This window comes from Pogona vitticeps, chromosome 2 (assembly GCF_051106095.1).
Source record: "Pogona vitticeps strain Pit_001003342236 chromosome 2, PviZW2.1, whole genome shotgun sequence".
Lineage (NCBI taxonomy): Eukaryota > Metazoa > Chordata > Lepidosauria > Squamata > Agamidae > Pogona > Pogona vitticeps.
In genome coordinates, this window is record NC_135784.1 from 3,748,729 (window position 1) to 3,772,500 (window position 23,772).

Below are 23,772 nucleotides of genomic sequence, written 5' to 3' on the forward strand. Positions count from 1 at the left end.
CTTTAGTGAATGATGCCTAGATTTCTTTGCAATATTCTATGGAAATGTAACATATGCTTTGCTTATGCAACAAACTGAATATCTATAAAGACTATTTTTTATTTTCAATAAAAAATTATTCTTAAAATCCTTAAGAATGATCTTTTGAAGAGCAAGTCTGCTGAGCCTGCTTCCAGGGAGAGAGTGAAACCACAGAATGTTACAGAGTCTTATCTGCCTGAGCTTTGATAGATCTGGTGACTGCAAAGCTCATGTGCGTATTCTTGCTGAACTTAGTTCAGTGTAAGCAAGTATCTTTTAAGATAGACCTGTGAGAAGGGGTCTGTAATTCTTCCTGGCTGAGGTCATCTGGACTCCACCCAGCTGTAAAGGAGATTCAGACTCCCTAGTTGCTCTCTATCCCCTGATCAAGCGCTCCCCACAAGGAGGCTGGGTCGTGACAGCAAGCATTCGTGCAATGCAGATCGGGGGGGGAGAAGAGACCATGTCCAGTCCGGATCGCAAGGAGAAACACACACACACAGCGTGCTGCTTGCTTTTTTCTCTCCCTTGCCCAATACGCACACACAACCTTAGCACCCCAATCCTTCCCCTCCCTCCAGGTCCACAGGTGGGACACCCCCAGGAAAGACCCCTTTGCAAGGGCATCCCTTTGAGAGAGAGAGGAAGAGCCCAGTGCAGGCTCACTCAAGGAAAAGGGGATCAATTGAAATGAATTTCAAAAGAATAAATGAAATCACTTTGGGTTCCTGTTTGAGAAGCTCGAAAGGGGAAGAGTGCCTCTATTTTCTTCTTAGCTCTACGTTCCTCCCTTTTGCCCTCCTAAAGAATGTTTCCTTGAATGAACGAGAAGGGGGGAGGGAAGGGAGGTGATGAGAGCAGGCGACAAAAGATGATGACGAGGATGATGGAGGGATTTCCTGCCCTTCAGCCCCAGTCTTACTTTGAATTCCACTCTCCCCCTCTGCCCCCCCCCGTTCTCCTTTTCCATCTTTGGCAAGAAAAGGAGAAGGGGAACCTAGAGCTACGAAGGAGAAGAGAGGGGCTCCTCCCCCTTCCCCCCCTTTCTCATAAACGGAACCGGAAGCGATGAGGGAGCAGGTCCTTCTCCTCCCATCTCTATGGTCCCCGGAGAACGAGCTTGCAGGGAGCCGAGCTTCGAGAGTTTCCAGCCTCGGAACCTGGAAGAAGGTTAGCCATTCGGGGTGTGTGTGTGTGTGTGTGCGCGCGCAAAATGTTGGGTGTGTGTGTGTTTTTGTTCCAAAAAAGAAAGGCAAACCGCCCAAGGAGTTTGCACTGCGGGGGGGGGGCTTCTCTGTACAATCCAGATTGCAAATTAGCCCACCCCCAACGCCTTCTGCTTCTCTGATCGTTCAAGTGGGGGGGGGGGAGAGATGGGATGTCTCGGGGGCCCCGATCCCCCCTTGGAGGAAGTAAACCACCCCCACCACCACCACCCCACACACACACAATCATGGCTCTTGAAAGCATGGGTCTCTCTCTCTCTGTCTTTTGCATCTCCACCCCCAGCATTTGCTTGTAGGGGCTTCTCTGTATAGTGAACGGCTCTGATTCCAGATGGAATCATCCTCGAATTCTTTGGATTCCAGATGGAATTACCCTCAAAATCATCCACTGGCAGCGAGACCCCCCCCCCCACGTCCTGCATCTCTCCCAGCTCCGGTGAGGGTTGAGTCTAACTAAGTAGGAGGGAAGGGCACAGGCGGGAAAAGTCCCAGGGAGAGAGGAGCCTTGCCCACCCGGCACAGAGTCTCCCTCTTGGCCCATTGCGCTTGGGATGGGCCGTGCGTCGGCATTGTTTTGTTAATAGTTGATGTTTATGGATTAACGTATATATGTTGTTGTTAGCCGCTCAGAGTGGTATAAATATACCAGATGGGCGGGATATAAATCAAATCAAATCAAATAAATAAATAAATAAATAAATAAATATTTCACCTTGTCTGGGTGAAATAGTCCTCTGTCGTCCCCTTCTCCTCCTGCCATCACACTTTCCCAACATCAGGGTCTTTTCCAGGGAGTCTTCTCTTCTCAGGAGATGGCAAAAGTACTGTATTGGAGCCTCAGCTTCAGGATCTGTCCTTCCAGGGAGCATTCAGTCACCTTACCTGACTGAAGCCTTCTAGGGGTCCCTCGCTACCACCATCGCCGCTGCCCAGGGGCTTCACCGCCACTGCCGGAGGCCTCTTGGATTTCCCTGCCCCGCCGACACAGGCTTTCCCAGGGTAGACCAGCCGTACCAGGGGAGGGCTTCCCTCAGTAGGCCTGGTCTACTTCCCAGGCTTTCCCGGGGACTAGGCCAGGCCTACCGGGTAAGCCCTTCCCTGGTAGGCCAGGTCCACCCTGGGAAAGCCTGTGTTGGCTGGGGTGGGGTACCTCCGAGTGGCCTCCCATGGTGGCGGGGAAGACCTATGGAGTCCCCCCCATCCAGTGCCGGCAGGGGGTACCTCCAGATGCCTTCCCCGCTGCCGTGGGAGGCCTCTCAGTCCAAAGCATGGTTGGCGGCGGGGGGGGGGCCTTAGAGATGCCACCCATGGCCGTGGAGAAGCCCTGAAAGGCATCCGGAGGCATGATTGGCGGCCTACGGACTGGAAGGGGGAGGCAGGAAAAGCGCTAAATTTGAATTTGGCACTTTCCCTGCCTCCCCCTTCCGATCCGTAGGTCAATTCTCTGGCCACAAGTCGATTAGAAATCTTGCGGCCATAGAAGTCTGTACCTCGAAAAGTACGCACGTTGAGCCGTGCATATGTCGAGGGTCCACTGTAACTGAAAGTAACTGAATGTAGCTGAATGGATCTGAGTGCTGTTCTGATCTTGATTCAACTCCATGAAGTAAAGAGGAGGTAAGTAAGGAGGAAGAAGGTGGTCAGGCTAGCCCACTATAGCCCACCTTAGCTCAGCTTAGTAGTGTTTTATTTGGTTTCGTTTAGTCGTTTAGTCATGTCCGACTCTTCGTGACCCCATGGACCAGAGCACACCAGGCCCTCCTGTCTTCCACTGCCTCCCAGAGTTGTATCAAATTCATATTGGTTGCTTCGCAGACACTGTCCAGCCATCTCATCCTTGGTCGTCCCCTTCTCCTCCTGCCATCACACTTTCCCAACATCAGGGTCTTTTCCAGGGAGTCTTCTCTTCTCATGAAATGGCCAAAGGATTGGGGCCTCAGCTTCAGGATCTGTCCTTCCAGTGAGCACTCAGGGTTGATTTCCTTTAGAACGGATCGGTTTGTTCTCCTTGCAGTCCAGGGGAATCTCAAGAGCCTCCTCCAGCACCACAATTCAAAGGCATCAATTCGTCGGCGGTCTGCTTTCTTTATGGTCCAGCTCTCACTTCCATACATCACGACAGGAAAAACCATAGCTTTGACTATTCGGACTTTTGTTGGCAAGGTGATGTCTCTGCTTTTTAACATGCTGTCAAGATTTGTCATCGCTTTCCTCCCAAGAAGCAGGTGTCTTTTAATTTCGTGGCTGCTGTCTCCATCTGAAGTGATCATGGAGCCCAGGAAAATAAAATTTGACACTGCCTCCATATCTTCCCCTTCTATTTCCCAGGAGGTGATTGGACCAGTGGCCATGATCTTAGGTTTTTTGATGTTGAGTTTCAGACCGTTTTTTGCACTCTCCTCTTTCACCCTCATTACAAGGTTCTTTAATTCCTCCTCACTTTCTGCCATCAGAGTGGTGTCATCTGCATATCGGAGGTTGTTGATATTTCTTCCGGCAATCTTAATTCCGGTTTGGGATTTCTCCAGTCCAGCCTTATGCATGATGTATTCTGCATATAAGTTGAATAAGCTGGCAGACAATATACAGCCTTGTCGTACTCCTTTCCCAATTTTGAACCAATCAGTTGTTCCATATCCAGTTCTAACTGTTGCTTCCTGTCCCACATATAGGTTTCTCAGTAGATAGATAAGGTGGTCAGCCACTCCCATTTCTTTAAGAACTTGCCATAGTTTGTTGTGGTCCACACAGTCAAAGGCTTTTGCATAGTCAATGAAGCAGAAGTAGATGTTTTTCTGGAACTCTCTGGCTTTCTCCATAATCCAGCGCAAGTTAGCAATTTGGTCTCGAGTGCCTCTGCCTTTTCGGAATCCAGCTTATACTTCTGGGAGTTCTCGGTCCACATACTGCTGAAGCCTACCTTGGAGGATTTTGAGCATAACCTTGCTAGCGTGTGAAATGAGTGCAATTGTACGGTAGTTGGAGCATTCTTTCGCACTGCCTTTCTTTGGGTTGGGATGTAGACTGATCTTTTCCAATCCTCTGGCCACTGTTGAGTTTTCCAAACTTGCTGGCATATTGAATGTAGCACCTTAACAGCATCAGCTTTCAAGATTTTAAATAGTTCAACTGGAATGCCATCACCTCCACTGGCCTTGTTGTTAGCCAGGCTTTCTAAGGCCCACTTGACTTCACTCTCCAGGATGTCTGGCTCAAGGTCAGCAACTACATTGTCTGGGTTGTCCGGGATATCCACATCTTTCTGATATAATTCCTCTGTGTATTCTTGCCACCTCTTCTTGATGTCTTCTGCTTCTGTTAGGTCCCTCCCATTTTTGTCCTTTATCATGTCCATCTTTGCGTGAAATGTTCCTCTAATATCTCCGATTTTCCTGAACAGATCTCTGGTTTTTCCTTTTTTGTTATTTTCCTCTATTTCTTTGCATTGTTCATTTAAGAAGGCCCTCTTGTCTCTCCTTGCTATTCTTTGGAAGTCTGCATTCAGTTTTCTGTAACTTTCCCTATCTCCCTTGCATTTTGCTTCCCTTCTCCTCTCGGCTATTTCTAAGGCCTCGTTGGACAGCCATTTTGCTTTCTTGCATTTCCTTTTCTTTGGGATGGTTTTTGTTGCTGCCTCCTGGACAATGTTACGAGCCTCTATCCAAAGTTCTTCAGGCACTCAGTCCACCAAATCTAGTTCTTTAAATCTGTTCTTTACTTCCACTGTGTATTCATAAGGGATTTGGTTTAGATTATACCTGAGTGGCCCAGTGGTTTTTCCTACTCTCTTCAGTCTAAGCTTGAATTTTGCTATGAGAAGCTGATGATCAGAGCCGCAGTCAGCTCCAGGTCTTGTTTTTACTGACTGTATAGAGCTTCTCCATCTTTGGCTGCAGAGAATATAATCAATCTGATTTCGATATTGCCCATCTGGTGATTTCCATGTATAGAGTCGCCTCTTGTGTTGTTGGAAAAGAGTGTTTGTGATGACCAGCTTGTTCTCTTGACAAAACTCTATTAGCCTTTGTCCTGCTTCATTCTGAACTCCAAGGCCAAACTTCCCTGTTATACCCTTTATCTCTTGGTTCCCTACTTTAGCATTCCAGTCTCCTAGAATGAGAAGAACATCTTTCTTTGGTGTCAGTTCTAGAAGGTGTTGTAAATCTTCATAAAACTGTTCAATTTCAGTCTCCTCAGCAGTGGTGGTTGGTGCATAAACTTGGATTATTGTGCTGTTGAAAGGTCTGCCTTGGATTCGTATTGACATCATTCTATCATTTTTGAGATTGTATCCCATTGTACTCCCCGGAGTGCGACCATGGCTGCGGTAGCCGGGCGTGGCACAGATCCAAGCCCGGGATGCCTGAAAGGCATCCAGATCCCTCCCACCCTGCCCACGCCGCCAGGATCCGTGGGCGAAGGAAAAGGGCCGGGCGCCTGGCTCCCCTTCTCCCGCTCCACCTCCTCCTCTTCCTCCGAGGAGGAGGTGGTGGGCGCTCAGCCCAGAGCCAGCAGCGAACGGCGCTTTGGCCAGCTCGCTGCTCCATGGGTGGGCTGCACTTTGCCTTTTTCCTTTTCTATGGTCTCCCTGTATTTGGAGGTAGGACTGCAAGACGTGGGCTCAGGGGCCAAGATTGAAGGGAGGAGACCTGGGGAGGGATGGTTTACAGGGCGCTGATAAGCCCCTTCCCCTTCAATGTAGGTCTAATGCATCTGGCTTTCTAGTGGCCACTTGGCTGGGAGGGTGAAGGGGGGGCAGGGAAAACATCTGGGTGACAAAAAAAACACCCCCAGATAACCCCAGAGAAATAAAGACCCAAACAATGGAAATCTGCCTAGCTGAGATTGTTCTGCAATTGTGGTGACCTTGGAATCTCGTGTACAATTCCATGTTTTTCCCCTCCATCAGATCATGAACAGGACAACCACACTTCGATGGACTACTCAATGAATACGAATTCACAAATACCCTTCAACAAATCAATGAATCAATTTGTTGTTCGCTTTAAAAGGCTATAAAATTGGCCCCCAAGCACCACACTTTTCTTCAAGGCCAGAAAGTTTGGTGAACATTGGATAACACCCCCTTGTATTATATAGGCACAAGGAGGACACCCCCCAGGAAAGCTCCCCCCAGTTACTTTGACAATCCAGAATAACAGTGAAGCTTCCTATGTCTTTCCGCAACACGCCTGCCAAATTTGGTGAAGATTGGCTATCAGACCACCGAGTTATTCACCCACAAATTGAGTCCCCCCTCAGGATAGTTTGCCGTGTGGCACAGAAAAGCCCATGGCATTGAGGGAATTATATTTGGCCCCAGCAGAATGAGACATCTTTGGCACCGGATTGCTTCGTTTGCCTCTGGCAGGCCCACAGAGGCATGAAGCCATTTGTCTTCGGCAACATCACATTTGCCAGTGAAGGGGAGTTTGCCCCCAGGCGGTGCTGGGGTAGTTGGCAGCAACATAGGTGGGAAAGCATGTCTTAATAGGCATCAGGCACCAAGGCAATTGGCAGCAAAGTAGGCTTCGCCCATTGGATGAGTAGTGGCAGAAATCTTTAACAGGAGTTGGCCTGATGAGGCGCTTGGAAACAAAAGCAGGCAGGACTTGTACAGAATTTGCCCCAATGAGCCGACTTGACCCAGCAGGCAGGCAGGCAGGCAGGCAGGAGGTGGTGGTCAGAACATGGCCCGAGGAGGCAATTTGAATTGGCAGCTTGACTTCTGACTGATAAGCAACATGTTGTACAGTAATTGTACATTTTCTAAAAAATTACACATTGAAACAAAATTTTAAATTTGAAGTTCTGGGAAAATGGAATTTTAATTTTTTTCCCCAAAAAACTTCATACTTAAAGATACACATCTTCTAGCTAGTCAGTCCAAATTTCAGGGTGGTATCTCATTGTTATCATAAAAAACTTAAATTTTCTTGTTGAAAGTGAACCAAATCCATGACGTCAAGGCTCCATGCATTGGTTGATTTGACATGGAATGACCCAGGAACGGCATCCAAATGCGAGCGGTGTGGTCGGAGCATGCCTCCGAGGTGAGAAAACACGGGCTTGCTCTGGACTCTGCTGGGGGGAATGGAAAGGAGGTCAAGTTGGCCATGTTCTGTTCAATAGAATAGAACATGGTCCACTCCTGATGTGAGTCGCTTGGAGCAGTTAACCTTCACATTGTGTTGAGTTGGTAGATTCCGTGGTAAACCAGTGGAAAGGTTTCTGCAAGTTCTCCCTACATTTTTGCATACAGGACAGTCTCTGTGGCCGGCATCTTCAGATTTGGGGAAGAGGGTGGTGCTGAGATTTGGGGGGGGGGGCAGCTTGAGAAAACAGGAAATGGTTGATACAGGGGTGAGAATAGCACCAATAACATTTTCTTATTTTCTCATCCCAAGGGAGGGATCCAGAAAAAAACTCACTTCCCTTGCGGGCATACGTGCCGTGGAGACCCAGATTGGGGAAGATCATGTGCAGTCCGGGTCGCAAGGAGAGTCTATCCCCCTCCCTCATAGCTTATTGATCTGGCTCCCAACACATAAAAGCCCCCACTTCACTGCTCACTTCTTTCTTGCCACAACACACACACACAACCCTGTGCACCACAATCCCCCACCTCTCTCCAGGTCCCGAAGTGGGACACCCCCAGGAACAACACTTTGCAAGCCACCTAGAGTGGTCCGGTGGGCCAGATAGGCGGAGTATAAATTAAATTAATTAATATTAATAATATTAATATTAATAATATTAATATTAATATTAATAATATTAATATTAATATTAATAATAATAATAATAATAATAATAATAATAATAATAATAATAATAATAATAATAATAATAATAATAATAATAATAATAATAATAATAATAATAATAATAATAATAATAATAATACATCCTCTGGAGACCAGAGAGAGGAAGGGAGGGAGGGAGGGAGGGAAGTTCACCCAAAGGGTGGGGATCAATTAAAATAAATAAAATTACATGAATGTTTTCATGAATGAAACTCAAAAGAAAGAGAGAGGCAGAGGCCAGCACGGGCTGCTTTCAGCCCCCCAGAAGAGCAGACACTCACTCAACTGATATAAAATTTCTAAAAAATTACAATTATTTCTGGTTGTTGTTTGACAGGTGCCAAGGGGAAGAGCTCCTCTTCCTTACTTCATAGCTCTAAGTTCCTCTCTTTTGCCCTACTAATGAATGTTTTCATGCATTGGGGGTGGGGTGGATTTGAAATGACTAAACAACAAAAAGCAGAAACAAAGTGGGGGGCAGCTTCTAGGGTTACCCTTCCCATCTCATCCCAGGGTTGCCCCCTCTTCTCCTTCCCTCCCTCCCCCATTAGCCCTCCAATTCTTCCCCAGCTTCCTTTCCCTCTTTTTCCAGTTCCCACTTGAAATGCACAAAGGGAAGAAGCCCCTCTTTCCCCTTCGTAGCTCTATGTTCCCCAGAATGAAGATCTGGTGGGGGTGAGGGGCTGAGAGCAGGTGACAGAAGATGATGAGGATGATAGGGGGAATTCCTGCCCTTTGGCTCCAGTTTTTGGCTTGTGCTCCAAACCAGGAACTCCCCTCCCCACCTCCCAGGTTTCCTTTCCCACTTTTTTCAAGAAGAGAAGACGGGGAACCTAGAGCTACGAAGGAGGATAGAGGAGAGCGTCTAATCGGAGCTGCTCCAAGAGTAAATCCTGGTAAGAAATGATGGGGGGGGCTCTTGCTTATAACCACCCCCAGATCTTCTCCCGTTGTACTTTCTGCAGCTTCCCCCTTGACAGGTTTAGGCTAAACCTGATAGAATTGTTAAATCAAATTTTGTAGATGACAATAAGTAATTGTCAAGGCTTGAATGTAGACAGCTGAGGTGAATGAGAACAGCTGTGATTGTAACCCTAGGATTGGTCATCCATGGGATAAAAACTAGCAGACCAAGCATACACAATCTGTGGGTTGTTGTTGGTTGATGCTGGTTGGTGTCGTTCGTGGAGAAGAGTCATCTTGTTCCTGTGCTGGAGAATCCTGGAGGAAGCTGTGTCTACGTGCTTGGAATTGAAGAGGAACTCTGGTTTCCTGGACAGAACGTATGGTATACGACTACTGAACTTATTTACTGGACATTGACTCTGATATATGCACTAAACTCTCTGGAAACTGTTGTGCATTACTTTGGGACTGAGAACAAGGACCTAGCTGTAAATATACCTGTATATTCTGTAAATAATACAATATCCACTATCAACACTAGGCTTGTGCTTGGTGTAGTCATCATCTCGGGGAAGATCTTATTGGTAATCAACCTCTGGTGTTTACCTGTACTACCGCTACTCTCTCAATGGTTAGAGGGGGAACCTAGAGCTACGAAGGACAGAGCGCCTCCTCTTTGACGTGAGAGGGTGCGTCTACCTTTTCCCTTCTCTATGGTCTCCGGGGAAGGCGCTTGCAAAGAGGTCTCCTTGGGAGTTTCCCCGTGTCAGGACCTGCAGGGCGAGGAGCCATGGGGGAGGGGTGCAAAATATTGGGGGATTCAAAGAAGGAAGGCAAAATCCCCCCCCAAAAAAAAGGTGGAGAGGGGGGGAGGGATCTTCTCCCTGCCCATCCAGATTGCAAATCCATCTCCTCCTCCCATTTGGTCTCTGTGGCACGGACCCTAATTGAGGTCGCTTTCTTCTCCTCCCCAGGTGATGATATTTTCAGAGGGGGAGGAGGGATCGGATGTCAGGGGGGAAAGAACAGGGGGACTTTGTGTGTGCGCGTTTGTGTGTGTTTGTAAGGCTCATTCTCCTTCATAACTCTTGCAAGTGACTCAAGTATTGGGGAGGAAGGTTTCCATCATCCTTCTTCTTCCCGTTCCTCCCCTCTCCTCTTTGTTCTTTTGTGGAAAAAACTTTTTTGAATGCCACGGGAGGGAGGAAACCTGTGAGTGCGTATTTGGGAGGGCGGTCCTGGGGCCCTAGGGAGGGAGGCAAGGCAGTGGGAAAGGGGAGCGAGGAAGAAGAAGGGGAAGGGCAGCGGGCAAGCAAAACAGGCCCCTACTCTGGCAGGTCTCTGCTCTCTCTCTCTCTGTCTCTCTCTCTCTCGTAATTGCCTTTTTGGGAATCTTAAAAGGGGCTCTCTTGATTCAGTTGCTGGCTTTGTAGTTTTATGTTGATGGAGGGAGAGGGGAGGGTGTCCATCAATCAATGTGATCAATCAATCCTTAAATCTTCCCTGGGGGACACTGAGGGAAGGAAGGAGGGAGAAGGCACTGAAACAGGTATGAGGTGGCCTGTTCTCCACACTCAAAAAGGATGGCGTGGGTGCGAAATTGAGGGTCAAACATTATTTCCTGCGTCTCTCTCCAAGATAGGGCAAGAGATTGAATGGGGGGGGAGAGAAAGAGGGAGGGAGGGAGGGAGGGAGGGGGAGGACGGGAGTGAAAAATTATATATAAAAGACAAAGGCACTTACTGTAAGTAGCTCCCTTTACCCAAGAAACCCCAAACTGATTCCTTTTCTCTCTCTCTCTCTCTCTCTCTCTCTCCAAAGGAGCGGGTGAAACGGAGCTGATTTCTCCTTGTTTTTCTCTGGACCAGATGAATCCAATTCATCATCCCTCCAGCATTTGCAAGGCAAGTCTTTTGAATCTTTTCTTTTAGATGAGAGGTACAGTTAGTATGATGCCCTGCATTGTAAAGGTCAGAGCAAAAGCAAAGCATGCTGCTTATATCTAACGCTTCAAGCACTCTCTAGGCACTTTACAAGTTGCTCATGCAGGCTACCTGAGGCAGCTCCCTGGGGTTGAACCCTGGGCCGTCAGCACAGTTTTGGCTGCAGTACAGCAGTAGCAGCCGTGTCTCTACATGAGTGGGTGCCATGTCTGTTTGGTCATCCCCCATCATCAAGAGGGATGGACTTCAGGCCTCCAGGTATGACTCCCCAGCTTTTCCTAGAGTGCTGGGTCTGCCTCTCCCGCAAGGACTGGACGACATGGGCCAGATGACAGTCAAGTCGGCTGAAGTCTTCACCTCGAGGGTAGCCTCAAGTCAAGGGTGTCGTTCTTGGTGTTCATGGTGGGGTGACCCTAGCTTGTTCCTCATATTTTCAGGTGTTTCTCTTATTGCTCCCAATCCTACTTAGCTGAAGTGCTGATGCCCAAAGGGCAGGGTCTTTTGGTTAGAGGCAAATTCTGGTCGGTCAGGTGTGTGGGGCTTCCCCAAATTGTCTTCTGTCTCTTTTTAATATCCAGATGTTGCTCCTGCAAGGCCTTTATTTGGCCAAGGGAAGAGAGGGTTGGAAGAGGCCTCTCTCCTTTCAACTAATCTGGGGCCCCCTTTGGAACAGTATCTTCCTTCAGCACATCATATTTTCTACAGCATGCGGACGTGGTGTTCGACACGGTGATCCACTCTCTCCCCTACTCTTTGTCATGACAATTGATGAGGACATTCTTAGAAGTGCCATCCCCGACTTGGGTTTCAACTTGGATGGTTGCAGTATTCCCACACTGGCGTATGCGGACGACCTGATTCTCTCAGCTGGGAGAACGGCAGCTTGGCCATGCACCGCCATCACGGACATCCTGATGCAGTCACTCGCCTCACTACAAACCGCCTGGCCTGGACGAGTAAAGATGATGCCTGCCGCCTCCGTCACGCCTCAAATCTCTGGCAACCTGGCATGCTCAAGAAACATCACCGTGAGCTCTTGGTCACCCTCTTCCCTGGTCGATCTGCTGAGTCGCTGAGGAAACGTCTCCAGCTTCTCAAATGGTCGCTGTGCCCTTTATACCTTTGGGCTTTACCAAGGTAAATACGCCCTTTTCGCTGCCACCAGGTATTCTCTTAATACCAATTCAGGTCCCCCCCACACAGGAGCTGGTTATATACTTAGGAATCAGGGGTTTTGATCAAACATTCTTTTATGAATGAACAAAATCATAAGGAGAATCAAATATAACTGTTTCAGGTGTTCATGGATAATAAATCAGGTGTTAAAGTATATCAGATCATTTCAATATCTCTCATGTTATACTTTTCCGTTCATTCCTGCTTGTTCAATATATTTCTACTCTTTCAATTTCCTTTCTTAACCCCTTTTAGCTACTCCTAAACCCTAGCACTCTCTCAATAACTTCTGGTCCCTAACTCTCTCTATCCCTATCTGATTCCAACTCTTCAACTGTCTCTTCCAGCTGTCTAACTGTCATTCTGACTCCGCCCCTCTTGCTCTATCCTCTGATTGACAGGCAGGAATGACGTCATCTCTAGGGTTCCGTTACAATCGCCTCCTTCCCTACCCTCGTTATCCCCGCCTCCCTCTCCTATGGTGCCCGCTCAACCACCTTCGCCCCCGGTCCAATATATCTCCCCTCCAGTCTCGTCGCACCCATTTCCTTCTTCCTTCTCGTCACCCTCACTCCTTCCCCTTCCCATCTCCTTGGCCTTCCCTCTACCAACCTCCACTCTTCCCCAATCCTACCCTCAGCTCATACTGTGGTTCCTGATCCTGGCCACTCAACTACTACTTCTCCTCCCTCCCAATCTAGAGTGGGTGCGCCCCCTGAAGTAACCAACCCTACACCATCCTGGAGACTCGACCTACTCAACTACGCCATTGAATGTCTCCGCAAGCCCAAACTAGGGGCAGATGACCTTTGATCCTTGGCACTCGACCTTCGTTCTGGTGCTCTATCTCCAGCCCAAGGCACCTCCATACTTGACGACCATGCTAAGCGCCACTTCCCTCACACCTAGCATCCTTCGAAACGCAGAGGTCTCAACCTAACCCAGCCATGCTCACAAAAAACAAATCCGTCGGGCGAACTACGATACGGTGCAAAGACTGTACCATCTTTGCAAGAAGGACATGTGTCCTCTCTGGTTGTTGGCGCTCTGCGTACCGTGGACCCACAGATACGTTTGCTGGATTGGATTTGCTGGTCGAAGATATTCGAAGAACCCTCGGTACCTGATCATCGTAGTGCCACTCCTCCATTATCCCCGAGCTGGTCCATAATATCCAGCATTACAGCTCCTGAGGTTACCAAAGCCCTCCGTGATATGGGGAATTCGGCTGCCGGTCTGGACCGACTTACTCTTCCTGCTCTTCTCTCCTGGGACCAACCCTCGCTGGCTGCCTGCTTCAGTGTGCTCCTCATCGTGGAATCAGCCCCCTCGCAATTGTCAAAATCGTGAGTGGTGTTTCTTCGCAAGAAAGAAGACCCGTCAGGCCACCTGACTTCCAACCTATCTCCATCTCATCTACCATCCTTCGTGCCTTCCATAAAGTTCTGGCCCGCCACATCACCTCCACTCTGGATTTCTCTCAACTACAACATGCTTTCCTACAATGAGATGGCTGCTTTGAAGCCTCCTCCTTGCTCCATACTATCCTACGCAAGATCCAGGATGATCGGGTTCCTACATCAATGCTCTTTCTGGACATCTCCAAGGCCTTCGTCTCAGTCTTCAACCAAACCCTGCTCAGTGTGGCGAAGTCCTCCGGTATCCCTCCTCCTCTAACTCGGTACCTGGACTCGCTATATGCCCATCCTGTAGCCCAACTGGAATCAAGGTCTACAACATGCGGACGTGGTGTTCGACAGGGCAATCCACTCTCTCCCCTGCTCTTCATCATGACGATTGAGAACATCCTCCAAAGCGTCATCCCCGATCTGGGCTTCAACTTAGACAGTTGCAACATCCCTGTGCTAGCCTACGCAGATGACCTGGTTCTCTTTGCAGGAAGACCCGAGAGGCTACAGGAGAAGCTCGATGGCTTGGTAGCATCCCTGTGCTGGGCCAGTATGTCGCTCAACACCAAGAAGTTGATTGTCCTCACAATCGCCAAGGACAGGAAGCACAAGACAATGGTCCTTCTTCCATCTACCTACCGCCTTGTCTCCGACGAGATCCAGCCTCTCGGTCCATCCGATACAGTCCGGTACCTCGGCCTTGAATTCCACTGGAAAGGTCGAGTGGTGCCCAAATGCACCTCAGAACTGGAGAAGATGCTCCAGGAGATCTCGGCGGCTCCTCTCAAGCCTTAGCAATGCCTGGACCTCCTTAAGAAATTTGCCATCCCCAAGCTCACACACGAACTGGTCCTCGGGAATGCCCATTGAAACACTCTCAAAAAGATGGACATTCTCGTCCAGTCCCACGTTCGGAGTTGGCTCCGCCTGCCCAAGGACACGCCTCTGGGCTTTCTTCATGCTTCAGTCCGAGACAGAGGTATCGGGATTCCATGCTTCATCACAAGTATTCCTGTCCTTCAAAGCTGATCCAGTCAAAGACCGACACTCGGAATCGATGGGAGAGATCTCTTTGGCCAACCGGTCGACCTGGTAAGACATCACTGGTTACAGTTTCCAGAATGGGTCTTCCCTCCTCACCATCTCCAAGGGGTTCAATTGTGTGGTGGTCTTCTGCCAACTAAGCTTTGCATGGCACGAGGCCCTCTGACCCCGATAAAGCCTGCCGTGGTGCCTGCCATCAACCTGAGATGCTGAATCACATCCTGCAAGTCTGTGAAATCACCCACAATGCAAGGTGTATGCGGCACAACAGGATCGTCCAAAGAGTTGACCGACTCCTGAGATGCAAGTAGCTACAGACCTAGATCGAGCCCATCATTCCATCTGGCTCGTCCTTTGTCAAGCCTGACATCGTGGTGCTCACCAACAACCAGCTGGTACTCTTGGATGTATCCGTCATGGGTGGCCATCGCCTACAAGAGACCTTGGACCTGAAATCGTCCAAGTATGGCTCCCCTGTCTGCACCGCCAACCTGCAGAAATGGCATGGTTCGTTGATCCCAATTCGCTACTCTCCAATCATCATCTCCAATAGAGGCCTTCTCTTCACCAAGTCTATTCGCCATCTGCATTCTCTCAGCCTATCCTCCCGTGATCTCTCCGACCAATGCCTTCTGGCTATTGCTGGCTCGCTCAGGTGCTACGACCTATACACAAGAAGCACAACGGACTACAAAAGACACTGACAAAGATGGAATGCTGGTTGTATATGACCTGCCCTTGGGTGGCGTAGATGTCAATAGCGACACTCGCCTCAGACTGGCATGTTACTATAACTTGTTTGTATAACTGGTTAATTCTGACAATAAATGATATCTAGCCAAATGATCCAAAGGATCCCATGAGAATTAGAGGTGGAGAGTGGTGTTACACCCTCATCAGTCTAATTGGTTAATAGCTAGAAATGTCATAAAGAAGGTGGACCCAGACATGTAGAAAAATGATTATTTTGTGCACGTGACATGATGGTTCTTGGGTGGTATATGTGTTGGAAGGTTTACAGGATGTAGCAAGTTGTCTTTTTGAATCCAGAAGGAGGAGGAGGGATTAGCCCAACTTGGAAGCAAGATGATCACATAGGATTTTAGCTGTTATTGTTTTAACTAGATACAGCAGTTTTATTAAACCATTCAAGCTTTTTGGATATGTCTTAAGCTAAATGCCTTTTTGCTTCACAACTGTATCTTAATCAATTTTCTTAATAAAAACAATGTAATTTTTACAGAGGACTGGTCTCTTGAATCAACAGAACTACAGGTCGATATTGAAAAACATCTATTTGGTATAATGAAAAAACGTAAAATAAGTGAAATGAATGATGCCTTTTAAAATACTAAAATGTGTGGTATAAGTATAAAAAGAATTTATGCCCATTTAACTCTCCATTAGGATTAGTGACTGAAATAGAGAATAGTCCTGCCAATATGAGTTTATGTAGACTTATTTAAAGAAAAAAGTGGTTAGATTATAAACGACTGGTTGGGTAAAATGAGATCAAAAGATCAAATGAAACAAATCCTTCCAAATAAGAATATATCATAGTTGAATTATATGCAGTTAGAAAGATGGACTAATGAATGGGTAAAAAAGTATAACAAAAGTAGAGAATATACAAAGTATGAACAATTTCTATTATATGAAGATATTCAGATGACTGATTCAGTGACGGGTGCAGTGAGTAAAATGTATAGATTCCTGCTAGATCTAGAAGAAGAGACCGAGAATGAAGGATTGAAGTTAGTGTGGGAACAAGAATAAATGATAAAGAATGGATGAAGATGTGGAAAATGAGGGTTTTACGATTTATGTCACTGAGAATAAAATACATTTCTTTTAAAAAATTGGGCTTACGATAGTATTTGACACCCATAAAATTAACACCAGTTATCTGAATGTGAAAAAGTACAAGGATTTTGAAAACTAATCTTTAAAGAATTAAATGACATATGTGGAAAAGATATAGAATGTAATCCTGAGATAGCTCTATTATCAATATTTGAGACTGTTTAATACCATATGATGACTAGAGAGTTGATTACCAATTTATTAACAGCAGCCAGGTTAATAATAGCTTGGAATTGGAAATCAAAATTGGAATTTCAAATGGAAGAATGGTATAATGAAATATGGAACATTGCTATAAATGATAATTTTGTAACTTGTAATTTGAAGGTCAAGAAAGGGGAGATGAAAACGCATAAATTTTATGATATATAGAGCAGTTTTCTTGAATATGTGCTAACAAGAGGAACAGGGAAAGCTCCAAATCAGGAAACAATGCAGTTCTGGAGAAGAGGACAATAAAGGAAGAAGAAGAATAAAGACAAAGGAAGAAGATTACTACAAGAGGTCCCGATTATGGTGGTGGGGAACACAGTTTGCATTTTGGTTTATGTATTTTGTTTATGTTTATATTATTTATAGTTTATTTTAATAGATAAATAAATAAGTCAACAAGAAAAAAGAAATAGCAGGACTTACATCTAAATCCAGTGGAAGTTGGAGAAGGTCACTAAGTTGCTACTGAAATTATCCGGTCCTACTCTGCAGGTCTGTTACAATTTGCAAGACCCTTCAGAAACACAATACAGTATAGATATTATAAAGGTAAAGGTTCCCCTTGACATTTAGTCCAGTCGTGTCTGACTCTAGGGGGCGCTGCTCATCCCCGTTTCCAAGCCGTAAAGCCAGCGTTTGTCCGAAGACAGTTTCTGTGGTCAGGTGGCCAGCGCAACTCAACACAGAATGCTGTTATCTTCCCACCCTGGTGGTACCTATTTATCTACTCGTGTTTGCATGCTTTCAAACTGCTAGGTTGGTAGGAGCTGGCTTATTTAAGGGCTTGGGGAGCAATATAAATGAAATAAAATAAAAAATAAAAACATACGCAGTTGCTGTTTGAGAGGCAATAAGAAGAAGAGTTCCTCCCTTTTCTCCTAATCAATGTTTTCATGAACTGGGGGGTTAGGAAAGTATTGTAGAAAGAAAGCAGGGAGGGGGAGCCGGGTGGGAGAAGAAGGAGGTCAAAATACACGGGGGGGGGGCTTACTCCCCTATTCCAGGGCTTCTCCTCTTCCTCACTCCTGCCCCCCATTAGCTCCCCTTCCTCTTTTTCTGGTTCCCATTTGAAATGCATTGAGGGAGCAGCCCCCTCTTTACCTTTTGTAGCTCTAAGTACTCTGTGTTCCCCTGAAAGGAGTTTTCAATGAATGAACAGTGGGGGGGGGTTGGAGAGGAGGTAGAGGGGAGGAGAGCTGGAGATAAAATATTATGAGGATGATTGGGGGGGATTCCTGCCCTTAGGACCCAGTAAGTGAAGATTCCCCATCCGGCTGCCATTTTAGCCACCTCGGTAAGCGAGGGCAGAACCATTTTGTTGATGATGTGGCCACTTTGGAACTGCCGATCAGCTGTTCTAAAAACATCGCAATGCGATAATCGGTAAGCGAAACGCTCACAAAATCCGCATCGCTATGCGGATTTGTCGTTAAACGGTGCGCTCGTTAAGCGAGGCACCACTGTATTGGAAACAGTTAGGCAACTTCTCTTCTCAGAACATATAATGTTCATCTTTGAAAAACCTCTTTCTGCTTCTGCTGAACTTACAGCAATTGTTCTTCCTGGTATAATTCCTCTGTGTATTCTTGCCACCTTTTCTTGATGTCTTCTGCTTCTGTGAGGTCCCTACCATTTTGTCCTTTATCATGTCCATCTTTGCACAAAATGTCCCTTTAATATTTCCAACTTTCTTGAACAGATCTCTGGTTTTTTTTTTCCTTTCTGTTATTTTCCTCTGTATATTTGCATTGTTCATTTAAGAAGGCACTCCTGTCTCTCCTTGCTATTCTTGGGAAGTCTGCATTCCATTTTCTGTAACCTTCCTTATCTATCCTCTATTTTGTTTCCCTTCTCTTCTCTGCTATTTGTAAGGCCTCGTAGGACAGCCACTTTGCTTTCTTGCATTTCTTTTTCTTCGGGATGGTTTTTGTTGCTGCTTCTTGTACAATGTTATGACCCTCCATCTATAGTACTTTGGGCAATCTGTCCACCAAATCTAGTTCCTTAAATCTATTCTTCACTTCCACTGTGTACTCATTTCTTCAGTTTAAGCTTGAGTTTGCCTATGACAAGCTGATTATCAGAGCCACAATCAGCTCCAGGTCTTGTTTTTGCTGACTGTATAGCTTCTCCATCTTTGGCTGCAGAGAATATAATCTATCTGATTTTGGTATTGCCCATCTGGTGATGTCCATGTGAAGATTCGCCTCTTGTGTTGTTGGAAGAGAGTGTTTGTTCTCTTGATAAAATTCTATTAGCCTTTGCCCTGCTGTGTTTTGAACTCCAAGGCCAAACTTCCCTGTTGTTCCTTTTATCTCTTGACTCCCTATTTAGCATTCCAGTCCCCTAGAATGCCAAGAACATCTTTCTTTGGTGTCAGTTCTAAAACATCTTGTAAGTCTTCATAGAATTGGTCAGTTTCAGCCTCTTCAGCATGGGTGGTTAGTGCATAAACTTGAATTACTGTGAGGATGAAAAGTGTGCCTTGGATTCGTATTGAAACAATTCTATCATTTTTGAGATTGTATCCCAATACAGCTTTCCCCACTCTTTTGTTGACTATGAGGGCTACTCCATTTCTTCTATGGGATTCTGGCCCACAATAGAAGATATGATAATCGATTGAAGTGAATCTACCCATTCCCACCCATTTTAGTTCACTGATGCCCAAGGTGTCAATGTTGATTCTTACCAATCTCCTGTTTGACCACATCCAGCTTGCCAAGGTTCATAGATCTTACATTCCAGGTTCCTATGCAGTATTCTTCTTTGCAGCATCAGACTTTCCTTTCACTTCCAGGCACGTCCACAGCTGAGCATCCTTTCTGCTTTGGCCCAACCACTTCTTTAGCTCTGGAGCTACTTGTCCTTGTCCTCCACTCAGTAGTATGTTGGACGCCTTCCGACCTGAGGGGCTCATCTTCCAGTGTCATATCTTTTAGCCTTTCCCCTGCTTGTAAGTAACTGGCCTAATGAAGAGTTTGTTCATTAGATAAGAGACTGATAAGAGATTTTGGTGGCTAACGTGGAACCCGATAAGGATGAATTACTGCCCATTGCCTAGGCACCTGTAGCCTTCCTTTCCCCTTCATTCTGCACACCCTTTTGCCTCCCTGCTTTCAAGCTGAACTTATAAAATGTGCACGCTATAATAAGGGGGTGCACTTCTCTGCATATATTCTGTGTTTGAAATTTGCACCTATTTGCTTGCTTTCAGCTGAAAATAAATATCTATTGGATCTCTCTGCCTTGATTGAGTAATGTGTTAGATAGGTAAAAACTAAAAATTAGTCCTAGTACCCTTTAACGGTTATAGTTTTTTAATACGAGCTCTCGTGGACTAGCGTCTAAGGTGCCATTACGGCTTTCTCTTTTTTATTTGTTATTTTATTTTTAAAATTATTTTTTACTTTTCTTTTGTTTTTATCTAAACATCAAAATGTTCTTCTGAGTGCAAGTTTACAATATACAGCCCTTATACATCAGCATTTTGGATCTTCAACAGTGCAAGATTGGCCATTGTTTGTAATATAATTCGTAGATCTGCAGACTTTAAATTTCAGATTCATAGCAGAGAGCAAATTTTCATCTGGGGGGCCTTTTTTTAAAATTTCAGTTTTGAGTTCCACGGTACTCGCATGAAGTTACTGAACAGTTGCCGACCAGTTCAACATTTTCTTCTAGATCACGTTAGAAAATCCATTTGGTTGCTTTTGACCATATTCATGTCCAAAAATTTGTTAACAGTTGCCAGAAGACTTCTCTTTTTGGAGTTCCGGGGGGGGGGGTTGTCATATACCCTGTTTCCCCTAAAATAAGACCTAACCTGAAAATAAGCCCTAGTATGATTTTTCAGGATGCTCATAATATAAGCCGTACCCCAAATATACCCCTTCACGGATTGCTGCCTTCTCGTGGCGAAGGGGCTTGAGTAACTCAGAAAAGCTATGGGCTATGCCATGCAGGGACACCCAAGACGGACAGGACATAGTGGAGAGTTCCGACTAAACGCAGTCCACCTGGAGTAGGAACTGGCAATGCCACTCCAGTATCTTTGCCAAGAATGCCCCATGATCAGAAACTAAAGGCTAAAAGATATGACGCTGGAAGACGGGACCCTCAGGTCGGAAGGTGTTCAACATGCTACTGAGGAAGAGTGGAGGACAAGTACAAGTAGCTCCAGAGCTAATGAAGTGGTTGGGCCAAAGCCAAAAGGACGCTCAGCTGTAGACGCGCCTGGAAGTGAAAGGAAAATCCAATGCTGCAAAGAAAAATACTGCATAGGATTTTCATTTATTTAATTTATACCCCGCCTATCTGGTCGGTGAGGACCACTCTAGGCGGTTCCTAGAATGGTCGGTGAGGACCATTCTAGGAACCTGGAATGTAAGATCTATGAATCTGGGGAAGCTGGAGGTGGTCAAATAGGAGATGGCAAGAATAAACATCGACATCCTGGGCATCAGTGAACTAAAATGGACAGACCCTGATGTTGGGAAAGTGTGATGGCAAGAGGAGAAGGGGACGACCGAGGATGAGATGGCTGGACAGTGTCTGCGAAGCAACCAACATGAATTTGACACAACACCGGGAGGCAGTAGAAGATAGGAGGGCCTGGCGTGCTCTGGTCCATGGGGTCACGAAGAGTCGGACACGACTAAACTAAACGACTAAACGAACGAACGAACCCCAAATATAAGCCCCTGTTAATTTAAACCTCCACCATTGTGTAGCAACCAGAAGATGTCAGAACTATATTTTAATAAACGTAGATTGTTGTACATGAAAAAATCATAACATTCCCTGAAAATAAGCCTTAATGCATTTTTGGAGCAATAATTACTATAAGACCCTGTCTTATTTCCGGGGAAACAAGGTATGCTGAAACAAATTTGCATGATAATTTTTGTAAACTGGAGGAAAGGAAAAAAAGGAGCATTCACGCTGGTCTGTCCACATGAAGGACAGCTTTTATTTGTCAAAAAGGGGCACCACCACAGCAGCAGGGCATCTCATGTACAGTGGACCCTCGACCTATGGAATTAATTTGTATTGGAATGGGGTCCGTAGGTCGAAAATGCATTCCTCATAGGAATGCAATGAAAACCATTTAATCCGTAACCAGCCCAAGAAAAGGACCCCCCCACAAAAAAATTTAAAAGGAAAGTTACATTTCCAAAGCTGCTGTCATCGGACTCTGAGGGCTTTGGCACCGCTGCCAGAGGCATCTTGGAGCTTCCCCACCCCCACCAACAAACGCTTTCCCAGGGTGGACCAGGCCTTCCAGAGGAGGGCTTTCCCCGGTAGGCCCAGTCTACTGCCGGGGGGGGGAAAGTCTGGTAGACCGGACCTACCAGGGGATGGGTCCCCCCGGTAGACATGGTCTAGTGCCCAGGAAAGCCTGGTAGACCGGACCTATCAGAGTACAGCTCCCCCAGTAGACTCGGTCTGCTGCCTGGTATGAAGCCTGGAAGACCGTCCCTACCAGGGGATGGCTTCCCCCTGTAGGCGCGGTCTAGTGCCCGGGAAAGCCTAGTAAACCGGCCGTACCAGTGGACGGCTTCCCCCCGGTAGGCTCGGTCTCATGCATGGGGAAAAGTCTGGTAGACCGGACCTACCGGGGAGGACTTATACGGTAGGCCCTGTCTACTCCCCCCGGCAGTAGACCGGGCCTACCAGAGGGAGCCCTTCCATGGTAGATCCGGTCTACCCTGGAAAAGCCTCCGTCAGCAGGGCGGGACACCTCGGCAGGTCTTCCCTGCTGCCATGGAAGGCTTCTCAGAGGTTACCCCCCCCAACGCTGATAGTGCTTCTGAAGTACTATCGACACTGGGGGGAACCTCCAAGAAGCCTTCCATGGTGAAAGAGAAAGCCTGGAAGGCATCAGGAGGTCCCCTGGCACCGCCACCGCCGCCAGGAGCTGACCTGCATCGGGCAATCGCAGCCAGGCTCGGACTCCTGGGTGTCCGAGGATGGCCAGGATCGCCGAGCATGGCTCGGCTTCCTGTGGCAGCGGCGTGGGACCTCCGGATGCCTTCCAGGGCTTCTCCATCACCAGGGGAGGCTTCTTGGAGGTCCCCCCCCTGCCGATAGTGCTTGGAGGCTCTATCAGGAGTGGGGGGAACCGCCGAGATGCCTCCCATTGCAGAGGAGAAGCTCTGGAAGGCATCCGGAAGCAGATCCGTGTCCTACAAACTAGAAGGGGGAGGAGGGGAAAGTGCCAAATTTGAATTTGGTCCTTTTCCTACCTCCCTCTTCTAGTCCGTAGGTCGATTCTCTGGATGCAAGTCGAAGTGAAACTGGGTGAGAAGTACGGCTCTCGAAAAGTTAAGTGGAGCCGACCGTAACTTGAAACTCCACTGTAGTTGTCATTCATCCCAACTGAAGCCTTGGAGTATGTACATTTTTTTAACCACACCAGTGAAAAGAATGATTGATGCTGAAACTGCCAAAATGGAGTCATCCTTATTTCAAGGAGAAACAGCACAGCAAAACCTGTGTTAAGACTCGAAAGAATTTGAATGTTTTGGGCACAACAGCGGCCAGAATATTACCAGATGTTTCTTTGTCATTTGTTTATTTTTGCGCCTAAAATGTCCATCCAAAAATGATCACAGAAATTCTCGTGGTTCAGAGACAAGGTACTGGTTGCACGGTAGTCGTGCATCCGACCCCCACCGCCCTTCCTTTTGCATGAGCGCAAACATCCAGCAGAATGTGGGGCAGCGTTTTTCCCTTTCCTTATCTGACTTCAGTCCTCCTCTTCTCTGTCTCCACTTTTGCCCCGTCTAGGCAGAATTACCATTGGAACCAGAAGTGATGGCTTCTCTTTGGGGTCTCCCCCTCCTCCGCTAAGCATCTCTGCTTTCAAACCAAGGGAGGATTGTTCTCTTAGCCATGCCCTTTCTCTCACTCCCCACGTAGGGCCCTTTGGGGCATCTCGGCTGCTATGGGAACAGCAGGACGGTGGCCATGGCATGATCTTTCAAGATTCGAAATCGATCGCCTGGAACGTCGTCGCCTCCACGGGCCTTGTCGTTAGCCAGGACGTTCGTCTCGGCAGAAAACGTTCCTCTCCTCCTGAAGCGATCTCCGTTCTCTCCTTTTCCTCGTTCGATGAAGAAGGCTCTCTCGTCGTCTTCGTTTAGACCGTCGTGAGACAGGT

The 23,772-nt window shown here is 46.9% G+C and overlaps 1 long non-coding RNA gene across 2 annotated transcripts; it reads left to right on the plus strand.

Moving 5' to 3' along the window:
* LOC144587308 (uncharacterized) lies at nucleotides 1-15,771 on the plus strand. Of its 2 annotated transcripts, none has more exons than XR_013542456.1 (4): nucleotides 1-1,191; nucleotides 10,781-10,863; nucleotides 11,481-12,039; nucleotides 12,780-15,771. It is a non-coding gene; the product is annotated as an uncharacterized LOC144587308 (long non-coding RNA). The 2 variants fall into 2 exon arrangements; XR_013542457.1 differs by having other exon boundaries at nucleotides 10,784-10,863.
* The last annotated feature ends 8,001 nt before the right edge of the window (nucleotides 15,772-23,772 follow it).